The following is a 21,791-nucleotide window of genomic DNA, read 5'->3' on the forward strand; positions in this document are numbered from 1 at the left end:
TCCTGTGTATTTATCGAAAAATCCCAAACAGCTGAGCTCTACTTCTCGGGGAAAAAGATCTACTGGCAAATTAAATTTACTCTAATATGCTATAGCATGTTAAACCAAAGTTTCCAAACATCAGTTTGCAGCAACTATCAACTATAGCTAAGAGGGGTGGGGGGTGGGATTTTTTTGTTGTTGTTGTTGGGTTTGTTTTTGGTTTTTTTTGTTGTTTTATTGTTGTGTTTTTTTAAGAACTAGAGTTCTTTTGAATGTTTTCTATAGCTTCTACAATAACTTAATTTTTCAGTAAGTCTTCTAAGCTTCAGATATGCACAACCCTCATTAGAACTTTCATATGAATGATCATGTTACTTAAAAGTATGAACAGAAAAAGAAAGGCTGTACTTACACTTAGTCAAACAGCATTGTGGGCTGATCATGGCTTGATGTCAGGTGCCCACCCAGCTGCTCTATCACTCCCCTTCCTCAGCTGAACGTGGGAGAGAAAATATAACAAAAGACTAGTGGGCCAAGATAAGGACATAAGATCACTCACCAATTACCCTTACAGGCAAAAGAGGCTCAATTTGGGGAGATTAATTTGTTAGCAATCAATTTAGAATAGGGTAGTAAGAAATAAAACTAAATCACTCTCTTCCCCTGCTCCAGCATGGCATCTTCCCACCAGAGACAGTCCTCCATGAACTTCTCCAATGTGAGTCCTTCCCACAGGCTGAGTTCTTTACAAACTGCTCCAATGTGGGTCCCTCCCCTGGCTGCAGTCCTTCAGGAACAGACTGCTCCACTGCAGGTCCGCCATGGGGTCACAAGTCCTGCCAGCAAACCTGCTCCTTTTTCTTCTCTAGTTCATTTCTGCCCTTTTTCTTTCCTGCTAAAGGTCTGCTCCAAGGCCTGTTCCCATCAATAATAGTCTTTCCACTGATTTCAGCAGACAATGCTTCAGCAGTTCAGAGTGTTGTTGATGCATTTACATTTTCTGATTTAAATTAGTTGCTTACAACTAATTTATTCTAGTCATGAAAAACCAACCACTTTCCAATGCTTGGCTTTTATAGAGCAGCTAGCATTTTGGATTAAGAAGGTAAAAGCTGCTGAAGAATCAATTGGCTGAACAAGTAGAATGAATGGAAAACACATTAGGAAAGTTCAGTGATCTACTACTTGAACGTTAAACATCAATAAGAACAGAGAAGCAGAGTATATGCCGTTTTCTCTTACACGTAAGGAAGAGGACAAATCAAATGCAAAAGTATAAGCGATGTGGTTTAAGATCCTTAACTCAAAAAACCAAACAAATAAGAAATCTTTTACACACTTTGACTAACCTTTTTTTTTTCCTACTTGAATAAGGAAAAAAATATTTTAAAGTTTTAGAGTTTCTTTGAAATACTGTTTCTAAATATTTTTACTATATTTGTTAATCTTCCTAACCTTACAACTAGCTACAGATCCCCTATCCTGTTCATGCTTATGACTTTCTATTAAGGGCAAGTCAAGCTTTTATACTTTCCTTAATTAGCTGTAGTGAGCTAATGGCAGTGGCCATCTGCTCCGATTAAGTGAATCGGTTACAAGAGCTGCTTGTACTCACTTCATGTTTGATCAGTGTTCTTAGGTGTTGCATTGTAAGAGCCCTTCTCAAGAAGTATTTCCATATCTCCTTATTCTAAACATCTAGTACAAAAGTTTTCCTGCGAGAAATTATAGGGTCTTGCACTTCTGCTTGGGATTAAGATTGAAGGAACAGGGGAGCTGCTCAGCATCAAAATCATAGCTGCCTTAGCTTGCCTTTTCATAGCTATTCAAGAAGCAAAACTCCTAGTAGTTTCTTAAAAATCTTTGAAAATCCATACTTAAATCAGTTCTGTAGATAGACTTCAGAGTCTAAGACTGTTTTTTCTACACCAGTGAGAAAAGATAGGACAGTGGAGTTTCAAAAGTGTTTTTAAAATTCTTAGCATACCTTTTTCATTGTAGTCAGGTAATAACAGTATAAACCTGTTAATCTTTTCTTAATTCACTTTGAGTGGTCAAGTTTACACTTTGATTAATTCCTTTACCATTATTTACATGTATTTTGTGTTTGATGTCATTGTGTAAAGATTACAATTTATTTTTACATATTTATATACAAATCATATGTAAATTGTACAAGTTTTGTTCTTAGTTGGAAAGGGATACCTGCTGGGTACAATTACATAGGAAATGGAGATGAAGTCTAAAAGGCTTAATTTTATTCCTGTCTCTGCTAGTGCCCTACAAAACGTTGCATGAGTGGCTTTCTGTGCCTTGGTATTCATCCTCTGGAAAACCAGAGTAACATTTAATTCCTCTATAAAACACTTTGCTATATATAGAAGCTGACACTGCTTATCAAGAAACTGTGAGGAAAATGCCTTAGTTGCACTTCTTTCTGTGCAGGCTTTGCATTTCTTCTGTATCCATAATGCTGTAGAAACTGAAAGTTGACTAGATCCCTTGAAAATCCAGGCAATATGTGAGCTAGTCTTGTATGTGCTTATTTTGGTAAAAAATAACTTTAATCATTTCTCCAAAAAGTGAAATTTCTTGGCAATTCTTAATTCTACACCAAGATTAGGACGATAACTACCAAGTAATACATCACCAATGACAGTTTGGAGCTTTCCAGTGTGCTGTAAAAATTTACAGAGTGGCAAATATTAAGACTCCAGAGCCTTTATTTCTACAAAAAAAATATTCTATTACAAAATCTGTAATAAGTACAGAGAGGAATGCAATTTTTTTTTTTTTTTTTTTTTATTTTGACAAAGCACGTTCAACAGGAAAAGTAAGGGTGACACTAACTACTGATTCTCATTACATTATTCAAAACGTATTTCTCTGGACATTAGCTTCTGTAGTCTGGGTTGCTGTTACTGCATATAAATTATTGATTCATCTTTATTGAATATGACCATTTATGAATCTAAATTACACATGTATAATACATATGCAACAATACTCAAACGGCAGATTTATTGCTTGCATTACATAAGAGAAATTAGATTCATGGACTGTGTGCACTGAAACTGTAACAAGCAATATTCTGCTTCAGGGCAGTTAATGTAAAGTCAGATCTCAACAGGGAGGAAATTCTTGGTTGTCTCAGTTCATCACCTCTAAAATATGAAATTAGAAACCTTCTTTATTAATAGTCTTTCTTGTATTTTATTAGTTTACGAATAATTTGGGACATCCTTCATGTGTAATGTTCACACTACAACTGATGTCAGGTGGAATCAGTGGATGCTACCATGGAAAACATAATTCATAGAAAGGTTTGGGTTGGAAAGGATCTCAAAGGCCATCGAATTCCAACCCCCTGCCATGGGCAGGAACACCTCCCACTAGCCCAGGTTGCTCAAAGCCTCATCCAGCCTGGCCTTGAACACCTCCAGTGTACAATGGGGCATCCACAGCTTCTCTGGGCAGCTCATCCCTTTGTCTCACCACCCTCGCAGTGAAAAATTTCTTCCTTATATCCAATCTAAATTTACCTTCTTTTGGTTTAAAACTGTTGCCCCTTGTCCTGTCCACACAGGCCCTGGTAAAAAGTCTTTCATCATCTATCTTAAAGCCCCCTTTATACATTGCAAGGCTGAAATATGGTCTCCCTGAAACAGAGTTAAATGTATTATGTGGCAATCTATACAGTCAATGTTATTAGCAAACCAGTGGAAGCTGATACACTTAATATTAGCTTCTTGTCTGAGGAATACTTGTTATTGAAAAATTTCCAGTGCAAATCACTGAACATCAGATAAAGCAGATGCCTGGCTGAGCTTTTAGTAAACTATATAAAAATCTTGATATATGGCTAACTGTATAATGAAGCAAACATTAGATCTTAATTCAGGCCACAAATAAAAGCTGCTTGATAAAATCTAATGACAAATTTGAATTTTAAGGTGCTCTTGGACTGATTAATATCCAGAAGAGTGTATGAGAATATTCAGTGTTTTAGATGACCCTTAAAAATAACATCAGTGTTTGGAAACTAATTAAATTTCTGGATCTCCTCCTCCTTGTCTGATATAAACCAGCCAGCTCATCTTTCCAGTTCTAGCCTGATGCTTTTTCTCAGTGAAGGTCTTGACAGTGTTAATTGCTGAAGAGTTTGCACTTGTCCTAGTAGAGATAGACATTTTTCTATAGGAAGGCAGCTATAAAAAGGAGGGTCATATGTTAAAAATAACTGAAAACAGAAAGGTACAATCAAATCTTTTCTGCTTTCATAGCTATCCTATCCATCTTCTCTCTTATTGCTCTAAAAAAAAGAATGTGTACAAGAACAGAGAGTTAAATTACTTTATTAAAAAGGATGTGTTTTGGACAGAATTCATAATTAGGAACCCATTTGAAAAAAAGAAATCCTCCATTCACATTATTTGAAATGGACATTAAACCACTGACACATTGTCTTGTTGATAAATACTTATTTTTTAAAATAGTAACCATTGAAAACATCAAATGTACCAGAAGATGCAGATTGAATTATATTGACAGCAATTAAGCTGCTGACAACTGATTTTTATAGCCCTATTGAACATTAAGCTAGTGAGTACACTAGTGATCAAGATTTGTGTAGGCAGGGTAAGGATTTGACCCTAGAACATTTACTATACTAAGGGGGAAAGGAATTTATCAGATGATGTTTTGTTAGACCAGGCAGCAACTCTGTCTCTACAGAACACTTACATTGCAAAGGAGCATGTATTTCAGAGGTTATAGATTTCAAATAACAAAACAGTTAATTTCAATGTGATATAAAAGCTTCAGCTAGTTAGACAAGAATCCTTGAGAGAATAATAATTTCAAATACTAAATAGAAAGATTTCTTAAGGAAAATACTTGTAGAAATAGGTCAGTATACTAAGGTGGCTTTCATTTATTTAAACATGTGTCCTCCAGGATGATGTCAAGCACTCAAATCTTCAACTCATTGCAGAAAGTAGCAAAGCAAAAGAGAGGTAATTTTTTTTTTCCCAAAAATATTATGTCTTCAAAAGACAAAAAGAGTTCCTTAATGGTTCGTCACTAAGAACATACCAATTGCTAAATTATTCTTATCTTAATACACTCTCTGAAATTCAGGCAGAAATAACACTCCCTTGTGGAAAGGGAGGAAGAAAATCTGAAATCAAATAAACCCAAGTGATTAAGTAATTTAATAGAAATAAGCTTCTGATTCCAGATGGCTACAAGGCAAATGATAACCTCAGAAAAAGTTTGGTTAAATTAATTAAAATAAACATCTTTAATATCCATTGAATAGTATTCTACTGACTTTGCTCTAGTATTCTCTTGGCAAACAACTTGAGTAATTAAGACTAAAGTCAAATGCCACTGCCTCCTTTATTTGACATATCCATTTGGACACTATGGATACTGGATGTTCAATATAAAGTAGAAGCAGGAATAAGGTTGTAGGATGGAATTGCTGCGGGTTTAAGATGGGCTTAGACACAATGTTAGCACCTGTCTTTGAGATCCAGAGCCTTCAACTGCAGCAAAATCTACCACCTACTTAAGTAAGTTTGGTACCAACATTTGGTATCCCAGAATTCTCTGTGTACTTTATACTCAGGTTTCTATGCATGTTAGCCCTGATTCAAATTTCTTCACAAATTTGGCACCATGAAGAGTTGTACGCGTTGTCTGTTTGTATCCCTAAGAGCAACGCTCAAGGCATGTGCACCACAAGTCACCGTCCCTCTCACTGAAAACACATCCTATTCTCTGGAAGCCCTTGATTGCTGGATCCTTTGAAGCCCACGCACACCTTAACCTTCAGAAAAATAATGTCGTCACCAAACTATGGAGTGGTCTGTGTAGAGAGAAAACTAGACTGCTATGCCACCAGGAGCGTGAGAAGGACAAGAAGGGAAAGGAAGCCAGGCTATGGTTTAGTGATTACTGCAGTTAAGACAAAGGAGTCGTGGCTTCTGGGTCTAGCTCCCTAGGATTACTTTTTAATCTTATTGCCTACCAGTCAGAAGTTTGGAAAGCAAGGGAAGGCTTCAAATGCATACAGAAGAGGAATATTAGAGGGCTAAAAAAAAAAAAAAAAGTAAAAGGGATTCATATTTTATAAGAGTTTAAATTCTCCAAGTGTTCATGAGAAAAGTGATGTGTTGATGTGACAATATTATTGTCTGCAGTATGGTATCCCGTGGTAGAGATAGTACTATTGAAATGCTGCAAGCCCTTGAAAAAAGATCTTGAATCTTTGGAACAAAACATAAATTCAAACAGTGGATGATGCTTTTTTCAAAGAGTTTGTCGTAAATTATTTTACTGTGCGTACATGAGATTTATTTAAATCGGTAAGAAAAGGATTTCATAAGAACATACAAAATGATTTTTTCCTTTTTGAATTTTTTATAGAAAGACACTTATTGTTTCACAGTATTCTTGAATTGGCTACAACACTAAAACACAGTAAACCACTGAAGTAAGATGCTATCAGGATTCTAAACACAAGTGAAATGAAGCAGCTGCTATAATGATCAACAGGATTTACATTTTTGTCCCAAAGCAAATCACAAATAAGATAAACTTTAAGAAATGAAGAGAAGCTGATAAAGCTAAACTAGTTCTGTTCAAGTTGAATATAAAACTTTAAATAAGGGTCACACTGACATAATTAAGTATGTGAAATTTACAGTAGAGAATTAACGTACTTGTGATGCTAACACAAAAACATTGCGTAAATGGATTACCAATATCTGACTTTGCCAGTCTGATAGCTTAGTGCTTGTGATGTTTCAGACATGAGGTGTTCTCTGTGATTTCTTTATACACCAATCAGATATTGGAGTCCAATTAGTATATCCAACAACTGACATCCTTTAGGATTCTATAAATGTTACAGGCTGCAGAAATAAATGCTTGTTTGTTTCCATGACAAAGAACAGACATAATTTTTTTCACAGAGACTATCAATATTTGTTTAACGTAGTGATGTGACTTTTTTAATGCTAAAAAAAAAACTTCAAAAAGTTGAAGATCCAAGATTAAAGCATTATTTGGAGTTCAGGAGAACAACGCAGTACCAGAGATGATTCACTTACCGTTTCCAGACACTTTTGATTTGCACTGCAAGAATCCTCATCAGGAGGTTAGACAGTATGTCTTACCTCTATGACAGTCACAATGTCATAAAATCATGGAATATTCAGGGTCATAATTTTTTAACTACCTTTATAGGTTTGCTGGTGAAGACAAAGAATACATCCTGCAGAAACTGAAGGTACAGCAAGTTATTAATGTAAGTATACTGAAAGGTGAAACAGTGCTGGTCTGGTACCAAGTCTTCTGAAACTTGATTTACAGGCCAAGAAACATATTTTAAAATGTGTAAAACTGAAATCTTGATTTAGGGAAGAGCAGCTGCCATCATTAATGCACACAGGCAGAAGTGCTTGCAAGGATCTGCACAGTTGCATAGTCCACGCTACCTGGGTAGATATTGACACACTAAGAGTGATTTCCTTTAGTTAGCTTTCATAGGACTGAGCACTCTATGCTCGGAGTTAAAATACTTCAAATTGAAGCTTTACCTAAACTCTGTTCTCATGACTGCATGAGCATCCTGGCTTTCACAAGAAAGCATATAATCCAAGCAATGTTTGCATGCTTTTTCTGGGACTTTGATCTGAGCAGTTAAGGGATTAGGACCAGTAAACATGCTGTATCTCATATTTTTGATGTTGTATGCATGATCTTGTCGTGTCTAGATGAGCTAATCATCTGCTGCTGGCTTGAGATTTGCTGGAGTTATGGTTTTGAATTGAGAGTGCAGCATCGGTGAAATGGACTAGTTCAGAGGTAGAGGGTTGGGAGTCCCTGACAGAGCATTGAGCCATTCCCAAGCATCCTTCCCCTTGATATCAGGGAGAGGAGATCAGCACTGTCCTCTCCACTTCATATTTGTTCTTGCCGTATTTCATGCTGTTGCCCAATGCTCCAATCTATCTAGAACCTTCTGCAAGGCCATGCTAGCCATTTCTAGTATGTCCTTGGAGTTTCCAAACTCTGCAGCAACTATTGACATAGACACATCTTCCTTTTTTCAATCCTTAATGTCTGAATGACATGGAAAAGCTAGATTACAGGTAAGAAACATTACACTGTTTCATCTTTGACTGCCTTATAATGATGTACATGTTTTGCATCTGCTACTTGAGAAAATAAATAAAGCAATTATGTGCAGCTAATTGAATACACTGTTTTGTTATAGGCAAAATCTTATAAACAAACAGCTGTTCCTATACATTGAAGGTGGTCAGGTGTGAGAATAGCCTTTTGTTGAGAAAACTGTTAAGTGGGCTTTGGAGATCTGCTAGCTACTCCTAGCTACCTGTGATGTCAGAGTTTTCTGATATTTATTTGAGTACTTTCAAAAAATGCTTTGAAAATCTCAATAAATCAAGCATTTAATGTGCTTCCCAGGTACATGAGTACCAGCTTTCATGACGGGTTCAAAGAAGCAGGTCTTTTTGACATCATTTCCCTAAGTAAGATTGTTCAAAAATTTTGTAGGTATTGTCTTGTTAGAATATATTTTTCCTAATTTACCAAAAAGTAATATTTGGAACATACATTTTCTTAAAATGGAGTTCAGTAGAGTGCCTTTTTAAGGTCTTCTCAAAACTTTAACCTTTTTATTTTTCAAAAGCATTTGAAGTATCTCATTAGTTAGTAAGCTCAAACCCCCAACATTCTCAGTTGGTTATTTTTATTCATTTCGCCCAGTGCTCGTTATAAAAGAATGGAAAATTTAAGATATTTCTCACCTGTACATCTCTCTTTGAGTCCTTCTTTGTCTTTTCTCTACCTAAAACCATTAAATATTTTATTTGATTTTGTATGGCTTTACTGCCCCTAAAACAAACAAACAAAAGCTTGAAATATTCAGTGTGCTGTTTGTCAAATAAAAGTGGGCCCATTTGCACAAATCTAGAAAAGCTAAAAAAGTGGCTGCTGTAGAAAATTCCTAAATCAACTTCATAAAATCTTTTGTAAGAATACCCAGTAGCCAGGAGAATTTCACTTTATTAAGAATTCATCAGGAGTCTGAGCACTTAAAAAAAGTTTTATTATTAGGCATGACTCACCCTTCTGAAACCTTGGATACTTCAGGTATTTATGTACATAATGATGTAGCAGGTGGCCAGTAGAAAAATTCAAAACCAATCCAAAATATCTCCAAAAAAACTTTAGCAACTGAGGAGAGTTCTGAGTAGAATAGAAGGCCCTAAATCCAAGATGTATATTTCACATGTGACATACCCGTGGCATAAATCTGAACTCCTCCAAGGACACAAAAGTCAAAAATCTTCAAAATCTTTGTCAGGCATGCTGGCTAGAACTGGTAGAGATGTAGAGATATAGAGCTAGAGTTGTCTATACAAGTGTGTGCTCTGTGGTTTGGACACATGCCAATACTGATCTAGATGATAACTCATATAAATCATTATCTGATATACAAAGCACTTCAAGCAAAAACTAAATCTCAGGACTTAGTCTTCCCGAACAAAGCTTACTCTCACTCATTTCTGGTCTGATGTTTGGGTTTATTTGTTTTTTTGATTTGTTTTGTTTTTTTTCCATTTGTATTTTTATATCTGTGAATCTATTTTTTTAGATAAACTATAATCACTTCCTCAGGAGGGGCTAAGTGTATTTCTCATATACACCATGAAATCAGCTGGAGTCTAATGGGTGGTGAACCCCTGCAGTAGTCACACACTTGACTCTTCAGGCTGTGAAAAATTTACCCCAGATCCACCAGCTCCTGAATAAGAAGCCCAAGTGTTCATTTACAACAGGATGGTATTATGTGTGGACCGCCTCTGACCATGGAGTAGTCTCCAGTGTATTTCTGAGAAGCTTGGATTAAATATTTATTTGGGGTAGGGAGATTTAGGATGACGTCGTGCCTTTTTATTGTGCTCAGATACCAGCAATGGGACATGTCAGCAAGCAGGAATAGGGCATTTGAGGGACTTTGTCTTTTTTCTTCACAGTGATTTAAAAATGTCTAAGAAGGGACAAAGATAGCTGCACAAGAAGGTGATCTTGTTTTAAGGGAAATAGATGTGCAATTGAAACACCACTGAACTAAGCTGAACATGTACAGTTTTTACCCTCATTTCCATATTGTCCCTTGAAGGCGACTGCATAAAATTTACTGATTTTTCTTTCCAGAAAAGAAGAAAAAAAAAAAAGGAAAAATTTTGCAAGGGGGAGACTAATTTCTTTGTCCTGTCTTAGTGCTCTGGTAGTGCACTCACTATTATAACCACTTGATAACTGGAGTGAAAATGATCATTTTTGTGACCCATAGCTTTTCTAAGAATGTAGTTCTGTTGTGCAGTAGTGACACAGTTAAAGCAATTCACGATATAAAAAAGCTATCGGTTTTCCTCAGATGCCTTAAGGTCCACTTGCTACTTAGTTACACCAGAAAGCAGATTATCAATTATATTGATTTATCTGTCAACTTGATACAATGCCAAGATAGCTTATACCCGAACACAGATTGTTATCTTATCTTAAAAGTGTTATAAAATTGATGAAACTTTGACAAAGAAGTCATAAATATCAAGGTGAATATTGCTTTCTCTCTTTACTATATGAATATTAATGAGTTAATGACCATTTTGAGCTATTCTTAGGAGTATTTATGTTTAAATCGTCCAATCCAATCAAAAAACTGCATTCATATTTAAAATGTGAAAATTTCTTGTCCTGTAAAAAATTAGCACACTAAGGCAATTTTTGCCATAGAATTATTTCCTTGAGGGAGAAATCTAGCTTATTTTATTCCCATTTAAATGTTCTCTATATTAGAATCAAATGAAAACAGAATGATGCATAAATTCTGATGATATTTTTCTGGTGCGATCATGTATTCAAAGACAAAATATCAAGCCTTGTACTAGTATTATTGGACAGTAAAACTCTCAGTTTAGTAAAAAATTTCCATAATTCATCTCATTTTTACCCCAAGCTGAAATAGCAATAAATGTATTAAAAACATAAGATAAGAATGATTTCATCTCTCAAATGATGACAAAGTTTGTAAATATTCCCTGGCAAATTTATAAAGGAATGAAGTAACTTATCATATAGGTAATTCCTAACAAAGTGCATCTCATAAAAACTGCATGAAGGAGGCTGGTTTGTAAATTTTTTTTTTGTTCTGAAAAAAGAACTTATCATAGCATCTATAATGTTATTCTCCTGGGACTTTAATATATAACCTTGTTAGATTAATTCTGTATTTATACCTGAGAAATGTCTTGCACTTTTGTCAGAACAATGTAACTAATGAGTGGTGTCAGCAATAATGTGAATTTTTTGTGATACATGAACAATGAATGAACCATGAGCCTTGGAGTTCAGTTTCTCAGCTGGGACATCAGCAACATTTATGGTAGAATCTAAGGTTAAAATACTTATTATTTCATAAAATCCGTAAGGTGTTTATAACCAATATTAAGCAGATTTTTCACAGAATTACAGAATCATGATTCTGATCCGTATAAATCTTTCTCTAAAAACAAATACCAGATTAGATTTCATACAAAAATTGTACTATCTCTTGGCAGTCCTGAAGCCTGAGAAAACATATTTCTTGCGTTATACTAGAAGTTAATCCTTACCATCAAATACAATATTCGGAATCTTGTATACATTTATATAAATATTTCTTGAATCAGGCTCATTTACACTATTTCCTAATGTGCTTATGTTCATAAAACCTCATTTGCCCCTGCGAATTCTAGGAGAATAAAGATGAAGTAAAAATATATTTGTTCTATGTCCTCTGAGTCTTAAGACAGCTTTCTGTAAGGGTTATGAATAATTCTCATATATGCACATAATATTAAATTTAGCTAGATCTGGTTTATGCATGTATAGTTTATGTTGCCATTTCTCAAACCTACATTAAAATATTTAACAATTATTAGAAGTTTGTTAACCATTTAAGTACAATGTACTTATTTTATTGGATATAGGGAACATGGTATTTCTCTAAACAGAGCCACTGTTCCATTCTAAAGTAAGTATTTGGTAAAGTCAGTCTGAGTAAAAACTGTTGTCAGAACTGGACTTTCTTAACAGTTATCTCTACTGTTGACATACGAACTTTAATTTCCCTGTATAAAGGAGACATAAACTCCATTATCTGCCTTGTCCTCGTTTCATTTTTAAAGGTTGAGAGTTACATTACTTAAATAGACTAAGATTAGTAAATTCAGCTAAAGTCTTCTCTTAGAAAAATTCCCAAATTCTCTCCAAGATTATTTTTTGAGACATCAGAAAAATAAAAGACTTTGCAACAGCTTTCTAAATTTCTGTTAGTGCACTTTTACTACTACATCAGAAAACCATAGTAACAAACAGACTTCCTTGCTGTGTCATATCAAACCCTTTGAATTTGTCTAATTTTCATACTGAGATCTGTCAAGGGAGTAACTTTGGTTGATATCTTGAATCACAATAGGTTTAGGGGGAAAAAAAGACAAAAAACCCAAAACCCGATGACAACAACAACAACAAAAAATTATCTTGACTATTCTCTGGGGAAATGAAAAAAAATGTGCTTTAGAGTATTAGGTAATAATTTGCCTGTAAAGTTAGGACAGCTAAAGGTGTCATCCTGCTTTCATCTCAGTTCTTTTAATTTTGACCTAAGACCATTTACGTTCCCTTATTTATTTTTGGGGTTTTTTTTTCTGTTTTGGTTGGGGTTTTTTTTGTGGTTTTTTTGTTTGATTGTTTTCCTCTTTTGGGAGTATCTTTTTGGTGTATGTAACATAATTTTAAAGAACTACCATGTTTCTGATAAAAACAGCCACAGCAACAGTGAAAAATAATCAAAAAAACCTGTGAGATATCTGATGAATTTTGTATGTTGTGAAAAACAACCAACAATTTTATACTGTTTTTCTATCAGATTCATATGTAGACACCACTGAGAAGGAAAGAGAATTCAGGAAGAGCATTTCTGCTGAGCTGCAGTGAAAGCTTAAAAAGACATTTTTCTTTTCATAAAACTAAAAAAAATCTGTCAGATTAAATATATTTTTATTCATGTGAGTATATAAAGGTTAGACTGAGTGATGAATACATTAAATACACAGTTATATTTCTTACAGAAAAGAAAACAGAAGTTTAATACTATATTTCAAGTTGAGTCTTTTGGTTTACTTGCTTGTTTATGAGCTTTTTCCCAAATCCCCTCTCCTCTGCACACAACTCCCAGTGCAATTAATTAAAAGAATGCAAATACCAGCAAATGAAAAAACTGCCTCTAACCTAAAAAGGGAGTAGAATAAATGAAACTATTCCTCTGAATTTATTTATTTTTCTTTTTTTTTCTTCTAATTTTAAAGGTTAGGTATACATGAACAAGTGATGAATAGTTTGTACATGTGAAATAACCAACAATAGTGTGTAAAAAAATCTACAAACAGATTTCAACAGGTCAATGAAAGATAAATTTAAAGTTCTAAACAAACAATTTTTTTTTTTGCTTTGAGAAAGCCATGTGCTTAATCTCTCATTTCATATAACGGATAATTAATTAGATGGTAATAACTAAGCAGAGCTGCAAAACAAGCTGTTTATATATCCTAATACCACATATTCCTTTTCTAAAGCTTCCCTCTCTCCATGCCATCATTAGGAATCTTGACTAATTCAACATGAATAGGGAGTAGGATTTCACTATTGCCTGTGCACATAACTACCCCATTTGGACAGATAATAAATTAAATTGAAAAACCCCAACAAAATCAAAACATTGACATAATACAACACAGGTTTTCTTACAGCCACAGTAAGATTGAATAGTAGTAGTCTTTTCCACATTACTTATTTTGATAGCATGGTGAATTTTGTTCAGTTATTTTTCTTTGTTTCTTAAAATTCTGTTTGACAAGCGTTGAGGCGCATTACCGATAAGGTCTGGAAATCCCACTATAGATGTTTTAAAGCGTGGTTATCCTATTTAACATGCACGATATGTGCTCCTGGTAGGGTCATTTATTCTATAAGCAGGATCTTAATTACTATCTTTGTGCTGATGACATCCAAATATAATAGGTATATCAAACAGTTCCTGGTGACTTAGATTAATCTGTCTGTAGTCTGGAAGGATACGTATTAGATGTTAAGTGTGGAGTGTCTGCTAACATTTGGTGCTTAAAACAGAATTGATTTTATTTGGCCCATTGCTTCCTAAATAGCAGTTCCTCATTTACGGTACCATTTGTTGGGAATATAAAATTGCCTCTTCACTGAATAATTTTGGTGTTATATTTGACCCTGAAACTTGTTCTGAGGGCCACACTGTTAAGCCTTCATATTTACACGTCAGGAATTTAGCAAGGTTAAAGACATTGCTGTTTCAGCAGAACCTACAGCTCTTGATTTATGTCCTACCACGTCAAGGTTGGAATACTATAATTCACTGTTTGCAGACTTTTTCTAGCTGTTTGTTGTACACACTTCAGCTGTATAGAATTTAACACCTACAACATTTGCTAGAAATCAGCTACAAGAGAATATGTGAGGAGTTATGTTGGCTGTCTGTCAAAATGATTCTGATACACTTGTCCATATTTAGAAATTATGCCACTCAGAAATTATCTTGTTTAGAAAGTAGAGGTAGTTGATGCCATCTGAATACTTAACGTAGATTCTTTATAGAAGCTTGGGTAATTTTTCAATGAGTGAATTTGTGTGAATTTCCAATGTTTGTCCCTATGAATTCTCCATAATTCCCTATTCTTTTCTAGAATATGATTTTAGTTGTTTGGAGGAGCTGCTTATTTAATAGTTTACTTAATTCCTTCAGAAATCTTTCACTTGTGCTGATGGCAATTGATAAACCATTTGAACTGTTACTTGGAAAAGCATTTATTTAATCTGACTTATACTTGATTTGTATTTCCTTTAGTTTTTGTTTCAGAAAATGAGCAATGGAGTTGAAGAATGACCAGCTGATATTCAGCGTTGAAATTCGGGAGAGATAAAGATGGATAGTGGTCCTCAGTGTCTTTATTGATCACAAAATGGTGTTAAATTATACAGTGTTATACTTACCAACAGACAAACTTTACTTCTCAGAAAGCTTTTCAATTTTCTATTTATTTTCTAATAAACAGAATCAATAGACTCCTGTCATTATTCCCATTGAGCCTATTGAAGTTAAATTTTTCTAACAACATATCCTACTGCCAGCACTGATCACTGTTGGATATGTGATAGGAAGTAACTTTGCAGTATTTTGATAAATGATGGGGTGTGTATTTCTGATGCTGTGTGAATCAGGTCACTGCCACTTCTCCCCTAAACCCTCTGCAGAATCTCTGCACCCACCAAATTACAGGTATGTGCCCAAATGTTGCTGGCTTTGCACACTGTCACAGTCCTGTGATGGGCAAAAGGGAACTTACGTGAGGAGCTAAGAAATGAGTGTTAGTCCAGCTGATGTTTTAAGTCTAATTAAATACAAATATTTATTGTTTGTCCAGTATAATATTAAAAATACTCTTACTCAAAACAGAGGGACCTTGTTAGTTATGCAGTTATAATTGTTATAGATGAAAATCTGTCAGCAACTGCACCTTCATTCGGATGTTCTATTCATCCCTTCTTGTTCTGCTGGGTCCTGAGGCTGAAACCTCAGGCATCCTACAGAAGAGAGGAGCAGGGAAGAACAACAAGTTGTCAGCATCCTGATATCCTTGACAAGAAGAATGTGATGTTCATGGTGGTGAGATTGCCTTCCTCTTCAATCCTGGCTCCACTTGGATTACTTTGTTATATCCTTAACTCAGTCTCCTTCTTTCACATTAATGCCAATTTGAGAAATTAAATTTGAGAACTGCACACTAGCTTCCCTCAGCTTTAGCTGACATCAAGGGTTGATGTTCCTTGGAGTGACTCCTTGTGTTTGTCAGACTGTTTCCCTAGATAACATTTACAATGCCTCTGCTTAGAGAGTTACAAAGTCGTAGTCACTTGATCACTAGATTTATTGTGTTTATTGTGTTACAATAAACAAATTCAATTAAATTGAAGGCAAGCCCAGAAAATCTTGAGATCCTGAATAATCAGGTCAACACAGAGCCCACAGCCTACTACTAAATAAAACCAAGATTTTGTCTACAGGACTACAACAGACAAGAAAGCAGAGGATGGCCATGGCCTTCTTTCTGAACAGTCTTGGCCAGAAGACTGGTTGCATAATAAAGGAAATTCATTCTTTCAGGGAGGTCAAAACTTTCAAAGCAAGACGGCAGTAACAAAGCATTACAGCAAAGCTGGACTTCTTGGTATTCCTTTTGATGGTATACTACTGCAAGCAAGGGCCATGCTTCCCACCTAAAGACTAGAAATATGACCTACTGAAATACACTGAAGCTATTCTAGCAATATTTTTTCTGTATGGCATTTTGCTATTTATATTGAACAGAACCATTGAAATAGTGAGAAGAAACAACTAATCTGAAACCTTATTTATCTAAATGAAATTTGACCTAAATTACATCCTTGAAATGTTCTTCAACTACTAGAATTGTTTCTCAAGGCCTGTTGGAAATAGCGTGTCTAATTCAAACCTGTCCCCTTGCTCACTGAGTGCCACTGAAACAAAACAACTAGCAATGACAACGTCAATATTAATTAACATTTATCTGATCTTAGAAGTATCTTTTTTACTACCATTAAAAAGAATAAGAGTTTTCTTCATTTGCATGCATGTTACTTCAGTCTTTGATTCAATACAGTGTGCTTATGTGGAATAGATGTAGCAGGTCTATTCATAAGCTCAGCATGTGTTTAACTTTGACATCTTTTGAATTCTTTTGAATTCCATATGAATTACATATCCACTTTGTACATAAACAGATAAAAGAAAGTGTTTGATTTTTTTCCTGAGCTGTGATGTCAATGTATATGGTTTTCTTAACCAATACTGTGTGACTGAAATGGAAAACCATCAACCTTTAAGTGTTTTAAATGTCATGTGTAGTATTGGCTAGAACATTGTTACAATAAGTCAATACGCAAGCTGTATTTGTTAAGAAAATGACTCCACTTAACAATCTGCTTAACAATGACATAAAGTTTAAACGAGGTCTGTACTCTTTTTTATTTTCAGAAATAGTGGTAACATACTAAAATAATTTGATAATTTTTCTCTCGTCCTTTTCCATTCCACAAGAGATAGAGCGCTAACATGTCTATGAATGAATAATCTTTTTCTTTAGAAGAACTTCAAGAGAGAATATTAGTACTTTGCTATTCAGCAATGCCAGAAGCAACTCCGTGGGTGCACTGTTAAACAGTAGAGACATGTTGTTCTTAACATTACACAGAAGATTAATTTTATTGGCATTATATTCCATACCGAGTATAAAATCCTTGGGAATCCAGAATCAGACACACTCAACAGAGGTATTATTAAAATAAAGGTGAATATTGAGAATACCATATGAACATTATAATGAGAATTATACATATATTACTGAAGGTAATTTATTAGAAATGAGACAAAATTAATAGGTCTTCCACATCTTTCAATATTGTAGCTTACAGAAATAGTTTAAAAAACATCCTAGAAGACAGATATATCTATTGCATTAATTAAGCTCCTTCTGCTATAGAACAGGAAATAAAATGCCTGAAATTTGGCTTTCTCAAAGCAGAAGAGACTTTAAGTGCAATAACTGTATGTCAGTAAATCACTGCATGGAAGTTGTTAACTCAGCATCATTCTTTGAAAAGCTGCGATCAATCTGAAGATGTTTTTCAAACATACAGTACTTAAACATGGGAGATGGATATTGCAAGAACTCTAAAAAATATATGAAAAGAATATTTATGCCCCCTATGTAACTTTCTGCCGCTGAATGCAGCTGCAGTTGAAAATCGGTACTTGAGCAGCTATAGCGATGCTAGACTGACTGGCAGAGGTGACACGGTAAATATAGCAGCCACTGTACCTTCTTATGGCAAAACAGCCTCAAGACAATCAGAAATTTGATATCTCTGACTTCCACCATCAAAAGAAAAAAAAAAAGTCTCAGTGTGATGCAAAACCAGTCATATGTTCACGGTGACGTCTAAATCTTTCAGTGAACATGTGCCACCTTTTCAATAAAAAGATTGGCAATGAGGTGTTCATAGTAACCCCACAAAACTGATCTGACATATTTTAATTTCCTGAATCAGCACCATAACCATCACTTAAACTAATCAATATATGAGGACCCTAGGTTGTCCTCACATCATACAATGAATTTAATGCGTGAGGCTTAGTTTTTCTGATGCTGATTTTGTTTGGTTAACTTATTTGAGAAATAAATAATTTCTTGAACTAATTGAACACAGACATCCGTCATGGAAATCCAAGGGAACTTTGAATTTAATTCATTAATCAATATTTTGTTTTACTTTTTCTTAATTAGCTATAGCAATGTCACTACCGGTGCAAGAAATTGACACCAAACACCAGAACACAATGCTGTTACATATTGACCCAAAATAAAAATTTGATATTATCTTAATTAATCTGGACATCCACCAGGAGAAAAAAAAAAAAAGTGTCTTCTAAACTAAGCTTTGGGCTGATTGCTTGTTTTTTGTCTCCATCTCGTGCGAAATTTATGGGAGTCCAATAGATGTGGCTTTCAGACAAGAAGTAACAGCAGGCTTTATCAAATCATTACTTGGTTTTTCTATAAGAAAATTGAGATGGAAATATATTCAGTCAGTATGTTTAAGAAGAGATGAAACTCATTCAATATGAATACTGTTGTATATCTCCATTATTCTAGTACAAGAGGATCAGAATATTATTGGGGAAGAATCATATTTGAATATAACTTCAATTTAAATATTAACAAGACTTAAATTCATATGTCACTTTTGTAAAAAGCACATCTTGTAAACACAAAGATGCTATTGAAAATTTACACCTGAATTAATTTCCTCCTTGATATCTCTCATGCATCGCCATGCATTATTAGTCTGAATGAATAAGATCAGCAGAACACAAAGACACACTGAGCAGGTTTTTCTCCTAATATTTTCTCACCTGTTATTCATTCTTAAGTACCGTAACTATCATCACTTTTTTACATTTCTTCAAAATTTAATCTTAAAAACATTACTCCTTAATTCAATGTCATATATTAGGTTGAGAAAAGTAATATGTGTTTATTATTATTTTTAAGATTCATCAGAGATGACCCAAGAAAAATACATTATGCTTCATACATGTTTAGAGAAAAAAGTGAGACTGACGTATTCGGGGCTATGGCAGAAAATGCAAAAGTATGTACAAAAAAAGACACTTTATAAAAGTAACTAAAATTAGATTCTTCAGATTTACTGATCTACACCCCTCCTGCTTTGTGCTGACACCTTTTCTGATGAGTGCTGTCCATCAGAAGGCAATGTCACAGGCAGACCCTGTGTCACTGCCAGGGAGTGGAGTCTCTCCAGGTCATTCCCTGACCCAAGGTTGCACAGCTGAGCACGAGCACAGGCAGCTAAAGGGACAGGAAGGCAAAGAAATGTCACAAAGCCTCCTGGTGCACATAGTGTCCTCACTCTCAAAACAGTCCGTGCAGGTAGAGGAGGGTTTACCTTGTTCTTCTCTGAATACATCAATGAAAAAAGAGAACTTTGAGACCTTGCGCTCAGAAACCAAATAATCCCTTAATGCAATTTACAGCTTAGGCAAGAAGAAACCTTTGCTGAGTTTTTCAGATCGTCTCTTCAGCTGTTGATTCCTCCAGTATACAGTTATGTGCCAGCTTATACAGATCTCTGTAACAGCTACCTACTGTAGATACCTGCCTTTGATAACAACTTTCCCAGCAGTATTCCTTGAGAATCTTTAGGAACATTTTCCCTGTACTTCATCTGTCTGAAAAACTTTTTGAGATAGCACTCGAGTGGGTCACAAACAAACCAATAAACAAACAAACAAACAAACATTTCCTATTTAGCCCGACATTTTTTATTTAACATCCTATTGACATATACAACAAAAAGCATCAACACCATACAGGAAATACTGACAATTATATACTCAATCAAGTCTTGCATTTTGTCTGTAGTTCTCATTGTCTTACCTCAAAGAGGATGCAATAGATATGCGAAAAATTAAGATAAGGATGACAGGCATGGGATGACCTCCCTAATGTGAGCCACTGAGTAGATCAACACTCTTCAGGAAGGAAAAGGTTACTGAAGACATACTGAAGGTGTCACAGAAAGGATAAACAGAAAGCAATTTTTCACTGTCTCTGCTAAAAACAAAAATTGAGGAGCAGGAAATGGTGCTAGAAGACATAAATATACAAAAAAAGAAGGTTCTTCAATTCAACACTATGATATAAGCTGCACAATTCCGTGTCCCAGGATTTTGTAGATACTAAGACTTTAATTGTCTAAAGAAGTAAATGAAAAATAAACCTTTTGAAGAGAAGTGAAAGACATCTCTTTTAACTGTTCAGGAAATCACTGCAGAGCACTGTAGGTTTGGAGAGTACTAGATGAAGTTTCAATATATGCTTTCCCTAGGCTTACACCGTTTCTGAAGCTTCTAGGTTTTGCCCACTGTTTAGAGACTTTTATCAGATTGTTTTTATGGCTGTCCTTCTGTTCTTACTGAGATTTCCATCTTGTTGTCTTCCTGCTCTGGAGCTCTAGGCTCTAAATATTCCATGGTTTCCATCTGTAAATCCATCTCAGCAGCTACTTCCCCAAGGCTTTTGAGAACTTTACTTCAAACAACCTCTTCTATTACCTTCTCACAAACGTTTTGGAATTGCACAGTATTATCAAGTGAACAACTGTGTCTTCTATAAACAGTGTAATTTTGTCCATATAGTAGCGCAGTTAGGAGGTTTAGGCAGAGGCTTTCATCAGAGTCCTGCATTATTCATGGAGTAGTTCTTGCAGTGGAACTTCTGCCTCTTCATTTCTGGAGTGAGTCAAAACTTTCTAAGGACAGCCTCTCTTAAGTACTCCCCTCCCTCCCTAAGGAGAAAACTGGCAGGACTCCACTGTCCAGCTGGAGGTGTAAAGAGAAATCTTGAAGCCCACTGCAGCTCTGTGGGTGCTCAGGTTCTGTATGACTGCTGAAGGTGGGAAGGTGCCAAATTCAGAGCCTGTCACAATGAGACAGTCCTAAAATGTTACTCTAGGTCACTTGGAGTTCACTCATCGGTTCATTGTGACTCCCATTTCTGATACTGCCTTGTAATTTCGGTGCATCTTTTTGTTCTTTCTCATCTGCTGTGGCTTCATTTTAATTTTTTTAATTTTATTTTTTAATCAAACTGGAATTCTTCTGATAGACTAACTGCATTTATCTGAGCTCTAAGGACCAAAACTATTCTAATTGACTATTCCAAAAGGGAAATAGACTTCTGGCTGGAGGAAATTAACTACCTAATAATCTTTTTATAGTAATGCTGTTTTAGCAGTGCTCTGAATTCTGTTGCCTTTCCCAGTGTCATATGCCTCTCTCAAAGCAAAGCTTTTTGTACTCGGGTCTGTCAAACCCAGTGTTTGCTCCAGACTGGCTCATCAATGCCTTCTTTATCTCTTTGCACAAGCATTCAGTTGCTTTTCAATTTTTACAATCCTTCAGTGTCCCAGATTACCTCAGACAGTTTTCCGTAGGAAAAACAATGCTTTCCTGAGGACAGTCCTTTCTATTC

The sequence above is a fragment of the Pterocles gutturalis genome, unplaced genomic scaffold (genome assembly GCF_000699245.1).
Source record: "Pterocles gutturalis isolate BGI_N339 unplaced genomic scaffold, ASM69924v1 scaffold3749, whole genome shotgun sequence".
In the NCBI taxonomy this organism is placed as follows: domain Eukaryota; kingdom Metazoa; phylum Chordata; class Aves; order Pterocliformes; family Pteroclidae; genus Pterocles; species Pterocles gutturalis.